Source organism: Ursus arctos, unplaced genomic scaffold (assembly GCF_023065955.2).
Source record: "Ursus arctos isolate Adak ecotype North America unplaced genomic scaffold, UrsArc2.0 scaffold_3, whole genome shotgun sequence".
Taxonomy (NCBI): domain Eukaryota; kingdom Metazoa; phylum Chordata; class Mammalia; order Carnivora; family Ursidae; genus Ursus; species Ursus arctos.
Window position 1 is genome coordinate 97,069,901 of NW_026622985.1, and position 17,835 is coordinate 97,087,735.

General features: G+C 52.3%; 1 protein-coding gene and 1 pseudogene across 8 annotated transcripts in view; both read right to left on the bottom strand.

The window, feature by feature from the left end:
- The window catches only part of PRKAG2 (protein kinase AMP-activated non-catalytic subunit gamma 2), a 256,416-nt gene that overhangs the window by 182,229 nt on the left and 56,352 nt on the right, over positions 1-17,835 (bottom strand). The gene's annotated exons all lie outside the window — the stretch shown is intronic.
- LOC113241414 (transmembrane protein 126A-like) overlaps positions 921-17,835 on the bottom strand; it is a 53,818-nt pseudogene continuing 36,903 nt past the window's right edge.

Sequence of the window (17,835 nt, forward strand, 5' to 3'; positions counted from 1 at the left end):
GTCTTCCAGGAACACCGACCACCAGGGAGGGGTGTGGATGCAAGTGGAGTAAAAGCAGGGTGACAACATGCTAGCTTCCTCGAAGATCCTGACCATGCTCACATTCCCTTCCAGAACATAAGGCTATACTGCCCTCCATCACCCTGGGGAGGAGCAAGGAGAAGATGCCAGGACTGGAGGCAGGAAGGAAAGCACCCCAGAAGGAAAGCAGGAGTGGAGAGCAAAGGCTTCTCAGCACCTTGGGAATGGCTGATGGACAGGACCTCATCTTATAACACGGCACATGGGGCCTCGAGGAAGTGGTCCAGGATGCGAGTCTTCCTGGGAGAGATGATGGGGGCCTCGTGGGGAGGAGCATGGGGCCGGTGGCTGGGGTGGAATGGTCAGTGATGCTAGGCGACACCATGGCCAAGAGGAGTGGCGTGGGCCCAAACTCGGGTCACTTCCCCCTCAGCCCTGCTCCTACTCCCCCGGGTGTCACCTGGTGACTGCCACACTCCAGAAAGGAGCCCCAGGTGGGAAGTCTACCCGGAGAAATTGCCTGAGTCCTTAGCCTTTCTTTTTTTCTCCTTCTTATTGTGGTAAAATGCATGTAATGTGAAACTTACATCTTAACCATTTTAAGCCTACAGTTTAGTAGTGTTAAGTACATTCACATTGTGCCACCATCACCGCCATCTGCCTCCAGAACTTTCTCATCTTGCAAAACAGAAACTCTGTCCGCATGAGACAACTCCCCGTGCCCTTCCCCCAGAGCCTGGCACCCACCATCGTACTTTCTGTCTCTATGAACATAACAAGGCCACTACCTCATTAAGTGAAATCATGCAATATTTGCCTTTTTTGTGACTGGAATACTCTACTTAAACATAATGTCTTCAAGGTTCCTCCACGATGTAGCCTGTGTCACAGTTTCCTTCTTTTTAAAAGTCAATAATATTCCATTGTATGGATGCACCACATTTTGCTTATCCATTCAACCATCAGTGGACACTGGGGTCACTTCTACCTTTTAGCTGTGTGAACGTGGGTGTTGAATTGTGTTTCCCCCTAACTGCCCAAATTCATAGATGGAAGTTGTAACTCCCAGGACCTCAGAATGTGACTGCCTTTGGAGATAGGGTCTTTAAAGTGGTAATTAAGTTAAAATAGGTCATATGGGTGGGCCCTGATCCAGTGTGGCTACTGTCCTTGTGAAAAGAGATTAGGACACAGACGCAGAAGGAAGACCATATGAAGACACAGACAGAAGACGGCCATCTACAAGTCAGGGAGAGAGGTCTCAGAAGACACCATCCCTGCCGGCACCCCGATTTCAGACTTCCAGCCTCCAGAACGGTAAGAAAAGAAAGCCACCCAGTTCCATGATACTTTGTAGTGTCAGCCCTAGCAAACAAACAGGTACACGCGGATCTCACTGAGATCCTGCTTTCAACTCTTTGGGTAAACACCCAGAAGTGGGATTGCTACATCCCATGGGAATCCAGTTTTTACTATTCTTGAGGAACCCCCAGCCCTTCTCCACAGCAGACGCCCCACTTTGCATTCCCACCAACAGGGCACAAGTCTTCCAGTTTCTCCACATCCTCACCAACGCTTGCTACTCTCTGGGTTTTGTTTTGTTTCCATAGGAGCCATGTGAACGAGTGTCAGCTGGGATCTCATTGTGCTTCGGATCTGAGTTTCCCCAACGATGGGTCATGTGGAGCCTCTTCCCAGGTGCTTTTGGGCACTGACACATCTTCTTCAGAAATACGTCTGTTCAAGGAGCCCCTGCACTGTTTTTTAACCAGATTGCTTGTTGGTGAATTGGTAGGAGTTCTTTCTATATTCCAGACACTAACCTTCTATCAGATACAAGATCTGCAAATATTTTCTCCCAGTCTGTAAGTTGCCATTCACTCTGTTGATTGTGTCCTTCCAGGCACAGCTCTTAATCTTGAGGTAGTCCAATCGATCTATTTTCAGTTAGTTGCATGTGCTTTTGGTGTCATAATCAAGACTTCAGTGCCAAATCCAAAGCCATGAAGCTCTTCCCTTGTGTTGTCTTCCAAGACTTTTCTAGTTTCAGCTCTTATGTTTAGGTCTGTGATCTGTGCTTAGTTTTTCTCTACGGAATAAGGTGTGGGCCCAACCTCATTCTTCCCCACGTGCAAAATGTCCCCAACACCGTGCTTTCAAAAGACTGTCTTTCTCCCACTGAATGGGCTTGGCACTCTTACCACAAATCATTTGGCCACATATGTGAGGGCTTGTTTTGGGGCTTTCTGTTCTGTTTCATTGGTCTATAGGGCTGTCTTCATGCCAGCACCACACTGTTCTAATTACTAGAACTTTGTAATAAGTTCTGAAATCAGGAACTATGAAATATCTTACTTTGTTCTTTTTTTTTTTTTTTCAAAATTGTTTTGGCGACTCAGGGTTCCTTGAATTTCCAAACATATCCATTTAGGATAGATTTTTCCATTTCTTCCAGAAAAGGTGCCAGCTTTCTCTTGGGCTGCCTAATTGTTCTCCAAGGCTTTCGGCCTTGCCCTTTCAGGCCATCTCCAAACCTCTGCTCGAAGAGTGATCCCTGAAGGTGTAGGTCTTATACCACGTTGGCCCCTCCCCTAACGCCCCGGGGACTTGACAGTGGCTTCAGCACCTGGTCGACTGGAACACAATGGTAGCTCTTACATGTGCAGATTCCAGACTCAGCCTCTCTGGTGTTGATGTCAGTGGTCTCAGGCCTGGTGGCACCTGGGGAACTTGGGTCCCACCACAGAAGCGAGCTCATTAGCCTACAGTGCAGTACGGCATCTCCATCATCTAGCCGGCAGCCCAGGTGGAGAGCCACCAGCTTCCCACAGGGGACCGTTGGGAGGAGCCATGGTCAGGAGCTCTTGGGCAGGCCTTGCAGCCTCCAGTCCAGGCCCCAGGATTCTGCCGACCTCTGCAGCCTTATTTCTGGTGTGTTCTGCACTCCGTCACCTTTCTGCAAGTGCCCAGGCAGACTGCTGCGGTTCTCCCAAACACGGCTGTGTGTCTGTGGACACACTGTCTGGAACGCCATCTCAACTCCTCACACACCTCAGTTCAAGGCCGTCTCTTTGGAGAACAGACCCTGCTTTGCTTTAGTCCCTCCAGGACAGGGTGGGCCTCTAACACAGAGCCTGGCCCAAGGCTGTGCATGAATGACCAGTGCTGGCTGCCATTCTCCACATGCCCCAAGCTCTTTGCCCCCTCCAGGCTTTGCGGCTCTTCCTGCCCTTCACCCTGCAACCGCCAATCCTGGTTCACAGGGTGAACTTCTATGTACCACGCAAAGCCCAATTCACATATTATCTCTGGCAGGGACCCACCCGCAGGCAGAATGAATTCTTCTCTTATCTGTGTTCCCACACAACTGTAGACAGACCTCTATTACAGGACTTATTAGGCCCGGTTATGATCATTTATCAGTCTATTTCTCTAGCTAGACTTTGAGTTCATCAGGGGCAAGGGAGAGCTATTCGTGTGGCTATTCTCTGCCTGTATTTGCCTGGCACCCAATGGGCATGCAGACGTGTTTGATTCCACATCCCCTTACCCTCTGGGGTCATTGTGGGGGGCTACACGGTCTGTGCTGATGGGCCTGCCAACGAGCAGGCCCCACGCGGTTCAGTTCACTGGGAAGGAGGAGGAACCAGGTGTGGGGTGCTTATCTCCCATTTTAATGAGTACATTCCTCTCCGGTTTCAAATAATCATTACCCTCGAACATTCGTGCGGTACAACAGTTTCCACACGTGAAAGCCTTTTCACAAATACTCATTTGTTCCTCATAGAACCATCGTGCTCTAGCCACCGAGGCCCCCAGCAGTGAAATGACTCATGTTAGACAGTCTTGAAAGAGGAGAGACCAGGATGCTGGTCCAGCTCCCATCACTGGCGGCCTGTGGCCCCGGGAGGCCGCCAGGAGGGGCTGCAGCAAGGCCCCTGCAGCTATTTCTGCCCCGTGCGAGCTCCTGAAAGCATCAAGTCCTCGGAGCACGGCTGTGCGCCCACGCCTCAGCACCACATGCCTGCTCGGTCGAGCATCCTGGCAGGAGTGGTGGCCTTTGCTGGAAGGCTCCTCCACCCCACATTCCACGATTCTAATCTTGGCTCTCATCTCTCAGAGCTCACCAAGAAACAGTGCACACCTTGGAGGCCAGGTATGGGAAAATCTCTAACTGCAACTGTACCACAAGACTATTAGCTGGTGGAATAATGGAGACTTGGCCTCCTAGCTCAGCTGACATTCCAGAAGGCCCAGGCTCCTGGAGCCTGCCCTGTTCATGTGATTTCTAAATATTAAACTCCCAGCAGAGCTTCGTGCTTTCCTCACGGATTTATCTTCTCCCGCCATCCCCGAACCTCCTTTTCCTGTCTGCTAGTCAGGCCAGTCCTGGCATAGGGTGGGCATTTCTCTGGGCAATGTTGAGGCTCCAGGAGACATGTAAGACCTGGTTACTGCCAAGAGACTCTCGGATTGTCATTAGCTGCACACACTACATTTTAGACCTTGACCACGGGCTCTGGAGATGAGTATCAGGGTCTTTGGGGCAAGTGAATTTTCAGGATTTGGGCTGCTAAAGTCACCTATCAGGAAAGCACAGGAATAAAAGAGAAAAGCCCCAAGCTTGAGAAAACTCCCAACACGTGAGCTGACCTTCAAAGTAGCCCTTTTAACCCCCCATCCCACCCCTCTTCAGAAATTCAGGCAAAAGCCCACATTTTACCACAAAAAAGGTATCAGCAGCAGAGCTATCCTTAATCTGCCATTACTGTGCCCTTCTTCAATCTTATTTTGGTCCTTACGGCAGCCCATATAAGTAGGAAGGGCAAGTGGCATCATCCCAGTCTAGAGTTGAAGATACTGAGAGTCAGAGAGGTGAGACCCTTGCCCAAGCCAGACAACCAGACAGTAGCAAGCAGGCCCTATAAGCCGGGACCAGCCACTCCCAGCTCAGAGCTCTTCTGTTAAATCCCACCACCTCCTTGGGATGGCTCAGCTCTATTAACAAAAACCAACTTGGTATCAGAAGCTGTGAAGATGTAGAGCTCTTCCTCGCGAAATGAGGAGCCTTGGCCCAGTGCAACCTCAGGGGAAGAGAAGGATGAGTGAGGGTTTGAACAGCTCAGTGACTCATTCCCAAAGCAGCTTACGATGCTTTCTCTTTAAGGCCTACTCTTAATGAAAAGTAATTCGCGCCGCTGTGGCACAGGGACGCATCCCACCATCAACGCCCTCACTCCACATGCTGGAACGTCTACATTCTGCGGACTTTGGGGGTCTCATTTGTAGCTCTCCCGCTCCCCTGCCACGTATCCTGAACTGATTTATGATTTCCCAAAGGACAGGGGCTGTTTTACTCCTATTTTAGCCTTGAGAGAAGGTGCGAGGTAAGCGTGTATCGATCAGATGCGGTCTGGCTTTTTAGTATTTCTGATGATTCGTCTTACAAAACGCCTTTGTTGACGCAGCTGGGACACCCCAGGCAGAAGCCTGACAAAAGCACAAATACAGGACAAACAGAAAGGCTGCCAATGTCAGGGGCCTGTGGCCTGCACCTGAGGGCCAACTAGGGGTTTTAGACCTCAGGGTCACGATAGAACATTCCAGTGCAATTACCAGCGGGCTGATTCTTACTGAGGAAGGAACACATGTAGGATGGTTTTCATTCTCCGCTCCCACTGAGCAGACCTGAGGACACAGAGCACCAGCAACATCGGGAGCCACCCCAGGCTTGGGAGAACAGCACAGCCGGGTCCTGCATCCCTCCGCCCGCGAGAACACGACCCGCGCACGAGGAAGGAGCCAGGAGGTTGAGTTCCAGCCCCAGCTCTGTGGTTTACTGTGGGGGGGGGGGTCTCGGGTGTGCCTGAATTCAGTTTTTCATCTGTCAAGTGAGAGGGTTTCACTAGAAGATTCCAGAAGAGGCCTTTTAGCTCCCATAGTCTCAGTTCTTATCGCTGAACTAAACTTCATCCTGGGATCCTGGGGGCACTTTCAAGAAGTAGTGCTGGATTGAGAATAAAATGCAGCTTCTCACCTCCTATGATGAGTCATAAAAATAAATTTCTTTTCCTCTCAGACTACCAAATAATCTCCCCTGCTTTCGAAGCTCAGGGTTTGGGGGCAGAGTCTGCAGGAACATGGGCTGCACCGGTGGAGGGGTGGGGGCATGTCCTGAACTCCCTGTCAGTACCTCAGAAGCAAGGTGGTTATGACCCAGCCGCATGTCTATCTTGACGTACCTTAGTCTGCTTCCTAGGTGCTAACCTTCTGGTTACTCAACTGGCTACTAAGGTCCCCCCATCAAGCACCTGGGTCATCAGCACGAATGCCAGGTGGGTCCTCTTGGATGCTTGGCATGATTCCAGGAAAGCCGTGAGTAGCGTCCTCAGAACCACGGGTGCCCCATCACTCAGGTCCCACATAGGATGCCCCTGCCCTGCCCGTCCCCCCGGCTCTCCTAGTCCCCATCACACCACAGGACAGCCGCTCATGTGGTTTAGCTTCCTCTGTGTCTGATCTGTGGGTACTGTGGCTGAAGTTCACCTCTTGCGGTGAGGGCCTTGGCAAGCACCTCAGGTGGGAGGCACGCGTGAGGTGTCTCCAGATGGACTGGGTTTGCGCAATCCCTCAAAACCGCCCAACGGGCAGTTCTTGGTACCAATGTGGGGGGTGGTGACCAGAGCCATGGTCAATTGGAGCCTTTGAAAAACATTCATATTATATAACTGCTCTCAGAAAAATAAGGAACAAACCCTGAATCGCTGGAACTCGGCAACAGGGGAGGGACAGGGGCCAAATTAGGGAAAGCCTAAACTTAACTCTCGGAGAAGTTCCAGAATTCTTTATTTTCCACAGAGGACATCGTGGTTTCTGACTGCAGTCTGAGAGACTTCCTGATGTAAAAAAGAAAAGAAAACCACTATTTTTCACTCCTGCAGCCACCCTGCCTACCCCATGGCCCCACCTGGGGTCCTGACTGATTGACACAGCTGGCTTGGGCTCCCCCACCGACTGCCCTGGGCCTTTGTGCAAGGTTAGTACTTCAGCCACTGGGCTGGGCTGGCCTTTCTCCAAAGAAAGAAGCCCTGGGCCCCAGGAAAGGCCGAAGTACAGCAGCCTGACCCTGCCCTGGTGCCAAGGAAGTACTCCATCCTGGCCCTAAGGAAATACTCAGTTCTGGCGCTAAGGAAGTACTCCGTCCTGGCCCTAAGGAAATACTCAGTCCTGGTACTGAGGAAGTACTCAGTCCTAGCGCTGCAGAAGTATTCCATCCTGGTGCTGACGAAGTACTCTGTCCTGGCACTGAGGAAGTACTCGGTCCTGGCACTGAGGAAGCACTCTGTCCTGGAGCTGAGGAAGCACTCCATCCTGGTGCTGGGAAGTACTCAGTCCTGGCCCCAAGGAAATACTCAGTCCTGGCACTGAGGAAGTACTTGGTCCTAGCGCTGTGGAAGTATTCCATCCTAGCACTGACGAGGTACTCTGTCCTGGCGCTGAGGAAGTACTCGGTCCTGGCGCTGAGGAAGCACTCTGTCCTGGAGCTGAGGAAGCACTCCGTCCTGGCACTGAGGAAGTACTCACTCAGTCCTGGCACTAAGGAAGCTCTCTGTCCTGGTGCTGAGGAAGTACTTAGTCCTGCTGCTGAGGAAGTACTCGGTCCTGGTGCTGGGAAGTACTCTGTCCTGGCACTGAGGAAGTAAGTACTCACTAGGTTCTGGCACTGAGGAAGCACTCTGTCCTGGCACTGAGGGAGTGCTCGGTCCTGGCGCTAAGGAAGTACTCCATCCTGGTGCTGAGGAAGTACTTGGTCCTGGTGCTGAGGAAGTACTCGGTCCTGGCGCTGAGGAAGCACTCTGTCCTGGCACTGAGGAAGCACTCGGTCCTGGCGCTGAGGAAGCACTTGGTCCTGGCGCTGAGGAAGCACTCTGTCCTGGCACTGAAGAAGCACTCCATCCTGGTGCTGAGGAAGTACTCCATCCTGGCACTGGGAAGTACTCAGTCCTGGCACTGAGGAAGTACTCACTCAGTCCTGGCCCTGAGGAAGCACTCTGTCCTGGTGCTGAGGAAGTAAGTGCTCACTAGGTCCTGGCGCTGAGGAAGCACTCTGTCCTGGCACTGAGGGAGTGCTCGGTCCTGGCGCTGGGAAGTACTGTGTCCTGGTGCTGGGAAGTACTAGGTCCTGGCACTGAGGAAGTACCCAGTCCTGGCGCTGGGAAGTACTTGGTCCTGCTGCTCTTGCCAGTTCCTGCCCAGTGGCTTCACTAGCTCCACAGCAGCATCACTCAGTAGAATCTTTTCTCAACAGAACCCCTAGACCGGGGTGGTCAGGAGGCCTCCACTCCCCCTCAGGTGTCGGGCACAGCAGATCGTTCTAGCCTCCGGGAGTCTCAGGTGTTCAATCACAAGTATCATGCAGTATTAGGATTGTGAGGGCCATTGGCCAGGGACACACCTGGCCTTACCAGTCAAAACTGAAGAGGACACCAGACGTCTCCAGGACACCACCCTGAATCCCAGGTCAACTGTCCACCTGGGAAGCCCAGGTGCTCTGTCAGGCCCGCTCAACCTAGGCCTGAAATCCAGCTGCAAAGTTTCCATAAAGACACTGGCTGTGGGGCGCCTGGGTGGCTCAGTAGGTTAAGCACCTGCCTTTGGCTCAGGGCATGGTCCCAGGGTCCTGGGATCAAGTCCTCTATCGGGCTCCCTGCTCAGCGGGGAGTCTGCTTCTCCCTCTCCCTACATCTCTCTCATGCTCTCGCTCAAATAAATAAATAAAATCCTAAAAAAAAAAAAGAAAGAAAACAAAGACACTGGCCGCTCCTCCTCATAATTAGAGAGCAGCCCTTACCCCATCCCTACATGGAAAGACAGGGTGATTGATAACTTGCGTGAGCAGCTCTACAGAGGGATTACCAAGGGCTGGCTGTTCCTGCTCTCCTCCTGTTAAAAGGTAGCTGGGCCTCGCCTTGCCGTGTAGGCAGCTTGACTAGTGCTAGACAGAAACTTGGAAGGTCCTCACGCTGTGCAGAGGGGATGGTGCCTTGTCCACAGCCTCCAGGGCCTTGTGCTCTGGAAGGCCTGAGGACCCCCAGTCCGCACGCCTGGGTCCCCCGCCAAACTCCTCCTCGCTCAGGCCCCCAGAGTGACCTCTTAAAGGCACATGCTCCAGACCAGGGTGAGTCCAGCCTCTGTGAACCACTGAGGATTAGGAACTAGAACCAACCCTGTTTCTTGTCTTCTCCCAACCCAGTTCCTCCCGGAAGAAGGGAGTGGGAGGGCAGGTTGGGTGGAGGCTCCAGGGGCCCGAATCAGCTCATGTCAGTGGCGAGGAGGGAGGCAAGAGGCTGGGAAGGCCCAGGAGACAGTGAGGAGCAAGGCTCGGGTGTGGGGCAGCCATCTCTCCTGGATTGCTGGGTGCGCCTCAGTCCAGAACCATCCACATCTCCACAGGTGGTATCTCCAGCCCAAGCCGGGTGATGAGAGGAGGGAGATGTCACAGAAGGGGGAGCCTCATCTTGTTTCCCAGGACAGCCAGGACTGGTAGAGTCCCACACCTCTCACGAGGAGGGGCCGGCCGTGGATGAGGGCCCAGGCAGCAGGAGCAGCAGCGGAAAGGCTCTTGGCCGCCCCTGGGAAGGAGAGTGGGGCCCAATCGGTCAGAGGGGGTCTCTGCACACTCAGCTGAGCCTTCGCTTTGCCAAGGGCCAGAAAGAAATCCCCAAAGGAAGTAGCTGGATGAGAAGATAAAGACGGATAGGAAAGGTGGTCCATCCCAGCAGAGTTGAGTGAAAAATAGGAAACGGCCCAAATACGCCTAATGTTATTGTCCTGGAAGAAGCTTTGCCACACATAAAGGACAGCAGCAGATTTAGGAAAGCCCCACGATCGCAGTAGAGCCTCATCTCCGCGAGCCCCACCTGTGAAGCGAAAGCAAGCGTTCTTCTGTCACTTGCTGGGTGGCGGATTTCCGCCAGGCACCCGCTCACGCTGTATTATGTCTGAGAGCCCTTCTCCCTCCGACACCAGCGGTCGGCTGACAGCAAGGACCCTGCCTGGTTCACCTGAGCGACTCGTTCGTCCACCGTGCCAGGCACACAGCGGACTCAAACGAGAGTTTGTCTTTCCACGAAACAAAACTGATACTGGAAAAGGTGCTAATAAAGCTCCTTTGTACGGCGGTATCAGAGACCGATGACGGCTCAGAGCGTGCTGCACACCGAGATCGGAGGCTGGGGAACGACGCTCCAAGGGGGTGGCTTGGATTGCTCGGGCCTTCCGAAGGCAAGGACAGACTGAGTACCAGCCATCTGTGAGAGGAGGAATAGCCCTTCATTTCTAGGGCTGTTTTCAGCTCTGACATTTTACTGATTTGCGAAGACAAATCTTAAGATAGGGTTTGAAAAGACCAAGTCTAGGTTTCTGGAGACGGTTTATTTACGCACAAATAAAATGCCAAACCACCAACCAAGACTGTGGTGGCCTTGGGGTTGAACCCTCTGTGGGTGCCACGCACTGCCTGGCCAGCTGGGTGACTCTGGTCGTGGGGTCTCCCCCCCTTTGATGTCCCCTTCATGAGGAAAAACACCAACCATGAGGGAAAGTGGAGGTGCTGCTGGGTCCGTCCCACAGACCCAAATGGCCCTGCGTCAGCCCCACGACCCCCCTGCCCTGCCTAGAGCCCTGCGGACAGTGCTGGCTCCACAGGGAAAAGCAGACGGTTTGGTCTACGCTTGAAGGCAAACTGCAGGAGGCACACCGCAAATTAGAGTACAACTGGGCACCCATGGAACATTTTTATAAGGTCACGGCGCTGCTGGCTGGTTCTGAGACACACCCGCCTCTCTGCAGGAGGGTCTTGTGCAAGCTCAGAGACCTCAGCTCTGCTCCCAACCACCTACACAGTGTGGCTCTGGGGCTTGGCCCAGGAGCTGAACTGATAGCCACAAAGGTCTCCAGCTCACAATTTCCAGAATATCAAATGTCCCTATTTGTAACACCACGCATCAACATGTTCTTCCCACTTTCTGCAGGAAAGGAGGATTCCTCTATCCCTTCTTGCCATGCCACCCACCTGCTCTGGGCCAGCACGTCACACACTGGAAAGTACAAGACGTTCAGAGTAAGCCGCAAACACCAAGGACACAGAAAGAATTCAAAGGCTTTCTGTACCAAGCATAATGAAGAGAGGTGCTTTTCTTTGTTCATCCCTGGGTGACCTGGCTGCTCCAGAAGCATCTGGCCACAGTTCTCAAATGAATAGTCCAAACCCATCCGTGGCTCATCACGTCAACTTAGTGGATTACACAACCATTGAAATATGAATTAGAACAAAAGAAGGATGCCTTTCATTGATTCATGAGATTTTTGATCACACACACACACACACACACACACACACACGGACATAGAATAATGCACATTTCATTGCACTGTGGACAAAATAGCCTGAACAGTTGTGCACTGAAAGAGCTTTAAAGCTGGTACAGGTAGATTTCAGAGAGGAGCTGACCCTTTGTCCCTCGAGATGTCATGAGAGAGCGGAATGATGAGCACCATCTGTTTTCCTCTGTCCTGGCTGGAGCCTTCTGACCTCTCCTAGTATTTTGTGCCCAGAAATATGCACGGAGTAAAGAGATAGAGAACCACCTCTCTTTACTGTCATGGCAGGTGGGCAATTCCTTCCCTGCTCCCCTTGTGTCCTTCCCCTGCGTTCTTCCCCTGGCCCTCTGAGCAGTGGGCACGGCTGCTCTGACCCAGTGTGGGCAGCGTGGCTTCCACGAACCCCAGCAGCCCTGGCCACCACTGGACCCAGGACAGCAGTTATGCCCTTGGGGCAACCACCCACACCTTCAGAGTGGCATCTGTCAGCACCTGTACTCATCTGGCCCAGACCTGCTGCAGACCCCCTGGTCTCCTGACACCTAAGCCCAGGGAAATAATGCAGTCACAGTGTATTATGTTGGAAAAGGTCTCAGAAATCTTCCAAATCTGGGGCGCGTGGGTGGCTCAGATGGTTAAGCATCTGCCTTCAGCTCAGGTCATGATCCCAGGGTCCTGGGATTGAGCCCCGCATCAGGGTCCCTGCTCAGCGGGAAGCCTGCTTCTCCCTCTCCCTCTGCCCATGCTTGTGCTCTCTCTCTCTCTGTCAAATAAATACATAAAATCTTAAAAAAAAAAAAAACAAAAAAAGAGAGAGAAAGAAAGAAATCTCCCAAATCCATCAATCCCCTTTCATCCCAGGTAGAGTGACGGATGTCCATTGCGATCAGAGTTGCTCAAATCCACGTGCACAGTCACGAACCAAATCCTGGTATTGCAACTTCTAGCCAGGTTCTCTTTGTGTCACACTATGCTCTTTTTAGCTGATTTGGACTTTCTAGCTCATGTTTCTATTACATAAGATGACAACAAAATTATCTTACAGAGTCACAGCGCAGTGCGAGCCCCTCGTGTGGGCCTGGCTGTCCTGGGTGTGCAGTAAATGTCAGTCACGGTCAGTCCTCGAGGCCATCCACCGATGGAAGTTTGTCAGCATTTTCAGGTCTTTCCGCCAACGACAAAGCTCTGGTTCCAAATTGCCCTTCTTTGTCATTCATTGGCTTTGTGTGACTGTGTGACTTCCTGAAATCCTCCACATCGGTGTGGCAGCCATCAGGGTGAGCAGCTGCTCCAGGAACGTGCTGGAAACACAGGAACCTCCTCGTCCCGCTGATTGAGGGCTGGTGGGTGCTCTCCACAAAGGGGCTCCAGGTGCGGCCCACCAGAGCCCGGCGCAGGCGGTACGTGGAGACCGGCGGGCCCGGAGACAGTATCTGCCCGCTCCCCTCCTTCCAGGGCCAGGCCCGCCGAGGGCCACGTGAGGCTCGTGCTGGGTGGCCCCACGTGGGAAATCAGCACCCTCCTTCAGAGCTCGTGACCACAGAGGCTTCCACGGACCACACCCTGGACCCGAGTTGCCCCCAGGGTAAGTTAATAACGCTTAAAATGGCCAAATGACTAGCTCTTTTTAAAAATTTACTTTTTGGTCCTGTTAAAAAAAATTAGCTCCTGTTTTTTAAAAAAGCAGCTGAATTGGGCCTACGCCCCTTCCGTGATAGGCCTGCGTACAGAATTCTGCCTACCACCCCTCCCCCAGCCCCGTGTGGACTGGAAACCCACTTCCCATGTCTGGCCCTCAGTTCCCTCACTTGCGATAGGAGGTGTTCAGGCTCGAACCCTAGAGATTCTCCAAACCCCCCAGTTCTGTTCTAGGCCGTCCCTTTCCCCAGCCCTGTGACAAGAGGACTCCCGTCTACCTGCCTGGGTTGTGCTGCCCTACCCGGCATGGGGTCCGGCTCCAGAGGCACGAGGACAAACACCAGTAAGTCAGAGCTACATGGGGTGGGAAGGGGGGGAGCAGGCATTTTTAGGGCCCACTACTCTGTCTGATTCAGCGAACCCAAGGTCAACTAATGGGCTTTAGTTACTAATAATGTATTAATAAAGGCTCATCAACTATAACAAGCGTACCTCGGAAGGCAAGTTGTTAATAATAAGGGATACTGGCGGGGAGGGGAAGGCGGTATGTGGGAACTCTCTGTACTTTCTGTACAATTGTTCTGTAAATCCAGAACAAAAAAAAGTCTATTAAAGAAAAAAGCAAGAGCAACAAAGGGCTAGAGCTGGCTTCAGTGCCATGGGCCAACCCATCACCCGTCTCACTGGGCTCGGCACCCACCCTCTGCTGTTACCATCAGCAGACAGAAGGGAGCCTGCAATCTAGCTGAGGGGCCTGCCCGCAGCTCCTCGGAGAGGCCCATGCATCGCTCCCCTTGAGGACAGGAGATGGGGCATGGTCACTTCACCCCACATCCACGGCTCTGAGGCCTTCTAGAATGCAGGGGAGCAGGTGCACTGCACATGCCCAGACTCAGGGTCCTGAGTGGAGGGGATCTTGTCCAAGGCTCCAGGCAGAAAAGATAAATGAGGAGATAAGGTTACCAGTGGGGTCAGGCAGCATGAGGGCCAGGAAGTTCTGAGAGCCCAGGTCCCTTCTCTCAGTTCAAGCCGGCCAGTGTGGACCCAGTGGTGGGGCCTTCATGCTCCAGATGGAAGCAGGTGCTAGCTGGAGTCACCAGGCAGCCTCAGAATGTGTGGTCTGGGTGGACAAATCCCAGCACTGGGCTGGAGACTGAGTGGGCACAGAGACACTCACGGTTCCTGGCTGGGACTCAAAGCCTCAAACCACGGTGTTAGCGAACCCAAACAAGGAATTTGCTAGGTTTTTTGTTTTTTTGTTTTTTTGCTGTCAACAAACCCATTCTGTTCTGGAGGGGCTTGTTATATAAGTAGGGGAGGGAAGGAAAATGCTGGACATGAGGCTAAAGTCACCAGAACAGCAGAAACTTCTAGATTAGCTGCTGCCACAGCAGGGAGTCAGGTACAAAACACAGGGGTTGTTTGTGGCTTTGCTTTTTCAAGGAAGAAAAAAAGCCTGCTTCTCACATCCTAAGAATTGGGTTAAAAGCCATCATTGTTAGGAGGATCTGATCACTGAGATGTCCCTGTGTGTAGCATGTGTCCCCAGGCCTAGCCAGGATGGAGCAAGGAAGAAACATGTCCCTGAGCATGTCCTCTGCATTTCTCATCTACTCCCTGCTAGAGTACTTCGGAATCTTTATTTCTTGCTGAAAAAGCACAGAGGATTCTGGACTGGGTCCTGTAGTGATATTCCTAGAGCGAGAGGACCCCTGGGGACTGTCTGTCCCTTAGGAAGGCCAGCCCCTTGTTTTCACTTGTGGTCACTACCAGTGTGTCCTGGAAGCCTCTGGACCATGTATCTCTCTGCCTTTTTTATCCATGGGGCCCCAGGGACACCTCCCTCTGCGTCACACCCCAGGTCCTCGTGCCCAGACTGCATAGACTCTGACCTTCCAGGACCACTGTGGGGATGACCTGGGGGAGCAGCACATCCTTGGGGAGGTCCAGGGAGAAGAAAGGGAAACCCCACAGGCAGAGAGGGAAATCAGAGCTGCCAGGGACACTCCCTGCTGCCCCCCCTTCTGTGAACCCGGCCCCACTTTCATGGTTTAAAGGACAGAATTAGAAGATCACGTAGGCTAGTTCTCCCTGGTCTGTGCGTATGCCCAGCTTGGAGAAGGGAATTATGCTGAACAGGAGCCTTCCTGGCTGAAACCTTTAGGGTCCCTCCTGCCTGAGGGAGAAGTCACCACTCCCCCAGCCTGGCATTCAGCACAGCCAGGATATGTGTAACCGGCCTACACACAGTCGCCAGAACCTTGCACGTCAGTTAAGGTTATGACACACAAAGAATATATTTTTTTATGCATTACAATTTTATTTTGGGCTCGACATTTGTTCAACAGTCACGGAATTTCTAGGTCAGGTTCAGGTAACTGAAGAGCCTTTATAATTCATTCCTATTGTCTAGATCCAAGGTGTGCTGCAAACACAGTCTGGGACAAAATGGGAAATCACATCTTTCTAAAGACGGGCTGAGAAATTCTAATCCAGTAAGCTGTCTCTTTTTTCTGGTAGCCGGGCTGATGCACACCTGGCTGCTAGGCCACCACGCACAGGGACAGCCAGGAAAACAGGACACAGCCCACCAGGAACAAGACCAACCAATCCACCCCGTGTGACGGCACAGGTTTCACAATTCAAACCCCCTGGAACTCACAAAACTTCAGTGGAGATGTGAGCGCGGTCAAAACTGGGACCCCGGCGTTGGTAAGCCAGCAGCTAACGAGCCTATGGCACATTTAAGATGTGTCAAAAAAGACGATCTGCTGTTAGACCACAGAGGGCAGCGTTAAGTTCCACACATATTGATCCATGTTCAAGTAGATTCCGGTCTGCTTCTGGAAGTTGGTTAATTTTTCTGGTTATGACACTGAAATTTAAGTTTTCCTCAACAGTATCACCTGGTCCCTGATTTTCCACCTTGAGCCTAATGCTCTCCTCACAGCATACGGTGCCTCTACCCGTCTCCCTCGGCCACGTTGGGGCTCACTCTGACCTTTGCTCAATAGCCAGAGCGCAGCCATCTTTGTTGGACATGTGATTCCTCCTGCACTACCACGTGCGAGCTGACAGCACACCCCTCTTTTGGACTGACCCCCCTCTTTCTCTTACGCCCTGGTAAGAGGACCTACTCGTCCTCCAAGAACTAGCTCAAGTTCCACAAATTCATGACGCCTTTCCTAACGAGTCCAGTTGGAACCATCTCTAATGCCACGCATTTCAAGAGTTCTGGATACTCACTTAAGAATTTAAAGAGTTTCGATTTAAAGAGTTTTAAGAATTTAAATCACCCAAGCATTGTCTGTGATTTATTTATAAATTTTATCTCCGTAGAGATTGTGGGCACTCTGAGGGCAACAGCTCTACGATCCAGCTAATTTTTGCATGCCTGTGAGTAAGAGCTAAATTCATAGGATTCGGAAGTCAAAACAATGCAGAATGAAAAAGTTGGGGTCCCACCCTTGGCCCCATCTATGTTGTGCCCCCAAAGGAACCACATCCCACTAGGGCTTCTTTATGCACGAGCACACTTTCTAATACTAGGAACACATTTCCTAATACTAGGGATCCCTATTATGCATACATTCTGCCCCCCACCTTCTTATTCAGGACACGGCGCAGAGAGATTTTTCTGGTATCCGGCGCACTCCTTTGGCTGGAACATTCTAGTTGCACCAGCCCCTGTGGCAGTCCAAGTCTCCAATCTTTGGCCATCAGGACAAGGCTGTCATGAGAACTTTGTGCATTCTTTGTATTTCTAGGATGTGTGGATTTGTGATTTCTGAACAATACTGTCACATGTCCTCCTTAGGACTGTGCCATTTTGCCCTCCTCACTATGGGAAGGAGGCTCTGTTTCCCTCACAGCCTCACCAACAGATTGTCTACGCTGTCAGACTTCAGGTTTTGCCGGATTGTCACCTACATTTCACCTGTTTAATTTAATCTCTGGCATGCCACCCAGCACAGTACTTGAGTTGGTGAGCTGTGGGACAGTCTTTCTCCACCTGCAGGTAGGACACGGGTCCTGACATCCATGCAATCCCAACAGGCTTTGTTGTTGTTAATAAAACAGAATAGAACTGGTGCCCCAAGAAACGTGTTTTATGGTGTGTCTATCCGACCAGCCGTGAGGTGAAGCTCCTCGCCGGGGTTCACGGTCAGCAGGTTGCTGGGGAGGGGGCTGCGTGCAGTCTTTGTGTTGGCTGTGTGGTGGTTTGCAGCTATAGGCTGGTCACCACTCACGGCTTCCCTCCCTGCACACACAAGCCGTCCACGCCAAGAAACTGAGTCCGTCCTTCCCTCCCTTGAGTTTGGGCTGTTGCCATCAACAGAAGTGCAGCAGGAGGACCACATGATGGGAAGCCTTGCGGCTTATCCCTAGATCTCCCAGAATCTGCCCTGCGGGAGCCCAGCTGTTAAACATCGGACTGCACGGAGAGCACCCTACCATGGGGAAGCTCGTGCTAGCCACGGGGAGGGGCAGCACAGAGAACCAGCCGCCAACCAGCCCAGGCACCTGACGCAGGGTGAGGAAACCTCGAGAGTGCTGGCCGAGAACGCAGGAGGAACGCCATGCGGGAACTGGGCTGGCTGTGAGCCAGGCAACCCCCGGACCTGCAATGATCCCCAACCACATTTCTAAGTTTTGGATGGCTTGTGATACAGCAACAGATGACCAGAAAACTATGCAATCTTGTGAATTAGTGTCTCTGGGGCACCTGGGTGGCTCAGTTGGTGAAGCGTCTGCCTTCGGCTCAGGTCATGGTCTCTGGAGTCCCGGGATCAA